Source organism: Limulus polyphemus, unplaced genomic scaffold, assembly GCF_000517525.1.
Source record: "Limulus polyphemus unplaced genomic scaffold, Limulus_polyphemus-2.1.2 Scaffold1054, whole genome shotgun sequence".
Classification (NCBI taxonomy): Eukaryota; Metazoa; Arthropoda; class Merostomata; order Xiphosura; family Limulidae; genus Limulus; species Limulus polyphemus.
Genome location: NW_013666664.1, coordinates 125,615 through 128,163, shown reverse-complemented (window position 1 = coordinate 128,163; position 2,549 = coordinate 125,615). Strand labels below are relative to the sequence as shown.

The 2,549-nt window shown below is 34.4% G+C and overlaps 1 protein-coding gene across 1 annotated transcript in view; it reads left to right on the top strand.

The window, feature by feature from the left end:
* The window catches only part of LOC111086377, a gene marked incomplete at its 3' end in the record, with an annotated part of 167,971 nt that overhangs the window by 57,551 nt on the left and 107,871 nt on the right, over positions 1-2,549 (top strand). The gene's annotated exons all lie outside the window — the stretch shown is intronic.

Sequence of the window (2,549 nt, the reverse complement as noted above, 5' to 3'; positions counted from 1 at the left end):
GGGGTCCAACCCCCTTATGATCTTCTCATGTCATCCTGTCTCATTGTGTCAAGTTTAGTGGTGATTGATCATAAAATGTGGAAACGTATAAGGAACAGATATACACACACACACACATTAACGTTTATTTATATAGATTTTGTGCTTATGCGCAAAAAGGCATTTTATGCAACAGGTTTTCGTGTTATTGCAACGTAATATAGCATGACGCACCACTCTGCGATACGTGAAATATTGATTTTTTTATGCATATTGTACCTTTTTAGAATTTCTATAAGTGATAGTCCCTAAATCTAGGGTTGTAAATCTGTTTTAATAACAACTGAAAAAATAGCTTTAACTTTTCAACCAATCACGGTCTGGTAGCCATACAGCACATGAACACAACTGGGTGTAGTGTTCTTTGAAAACAAATCACTAACTTTTCGTTCGGGTTTCAATAACCTCTGGCTGGTCTTTAAAATATCACAATTCAGAAGGTAATCTACTTTAGTTTTATAATTTTCGCGTAAAGTTACACAAAACTATATATACATGGTTGACCTTAGTTTGAACTGATAGACTAGAGGTCAACAGCACTCACTGCCAATGCTTAAGCTACACTCATGCGACTGAATAGTGGAATAGCGCACCCTCTGTCCCAAAGAGCAGAGCGCGTTTATTTAATTACTTTTTATGGCAACGGGACGCAAACTAACTACTAGGTCACACCCTGTCCACAAAAGGTAATGAGCATTTCATGATAGCTTCAACCTAAGGTGTAAAAATATCACGCTGGGCTGAAAACATAAAGAACAACTGGTGAAAAAAATCAAGATAATTGTGGTTTTGCTATATGTAGCACAATACTTTGTAACTGAATCGATGTGAAGCTTCATAATGAACTTCGCATAAGATCAAAATGTTGAGTCATCAACGTGAAACATTGTATAAAATATTTATTGAAATTCCATTAAATGCTTCACATATTGAGAAAAACAATAGCGAAGATTTAGAATAAACGATAAAATACTGTTACGGGTGAAATTTCTGAAATGAATTAATAATTTCAATAGTGTGCTTTCGCCGTTTTCTGACACACCCCCCCCCCCGGTGGCTCAGCGGCAAGTCAGTGGGCTTATAACGTTGAAAATCGGGTTTCGATATCTACTGTAGGCAGAACGCAGACAGCCCATTATGTAGCTCTGTATTTTTTAGAACAAACAAATAAGCTCTTTTTCATATGAAACTAAAACACATACACATCGTACTCAGTATTATCAAAGATTTTTACTCAATATTATTAATAGATTTGTCTAACGAAAACAGGTATATCGTTAAACAAATTCATACATCAATGAAGCCTTCTACCGCATGAAGTTCCACCTTATTTATTATGTAAATGACCAACCAAGAAAAATACTACGTCTGCGTGCTTATGTAATCTAAAGTTTCTTCATTTTTAAAGTATCAATGTAATTACTATTCTTGTCTTTTTTAAGTCTTAAAATATTAGAATCATTTCCTTGTAATAAAACAGTGTTTTTACATTATTCAAATCGGTTTTTTACGAGCCTATCACATCGTTTATATTATCATTCATTGTCTTAGCGCTCAAAACAACCTAAATATTATGTAAACGCTTACATACGTCGTGGTAACAAAAATACGTATAACAGAACTGAAGTATTTAAAACCGGAGGAGAAACTATTGAAATACACCACATTATACTTTTGTAACGTTTTGAAAAAATTAGCTTGCATCAGTAGTCACACTATTGCTAAACGTTTTGGATCAAGGTAAAGCAAACGCGATTTAAGTGTTTTACATATTGAATTTAATTGTTTGGTAAATATTTACTTATGCAAGCGTACGTGTATTTGGGCGTGTACATATAGAAATTATGGACTCCAGTATTCTAAATCTAAGCGCGCCATCTTTTATCAATGTTTTAAAACACAGTTCGGATTTCGTTTTTTACCAACAGACAGCTGATATTCGCTCTTATTGTTCGTTTAAAATTTATAAAGTTAAAATTTAAGTTATTTAAATAAATGCATTTTGTGATGTGTTATTAAATTATTTATTCCCTGATAAACATGTGGACAGATAAAAAGAAAAAGAAATTAAGTTTAGCTCAGTGTTTCTGTTTTAACACGTAGATATCTATAAAATTCTCCACTTGTGAAGTCTACGTACAGTGGTAGATGGTGTTTAAGCCTAAACTAACTTAGATTATGAAAAATATATAAATAACATGTTTAAATACATTTAATGAGGCTTAGAAAAAGTGACTGGAAATACTTTAGACATCGACCTCCATAGTACTGTTTCTTCTGAAATCCTACTGATAATATATATATGCGTGAGTACACGTAAGCCTGTAGAAAAATCACTTGTCCACGGCAATAATATTGTTGCGTCAGCGAGGTCACGTGACTAGTGTCCCGCCACCTGCTTTCTAGAACTATCCCGATCCCGTTCCTTCGGGAGTGCTCTAGCATTTACTAGATTGGGGGGGGGGGGTGGTGGTCTGGTATATATAAGATGGTCACAACGTGACGGGATC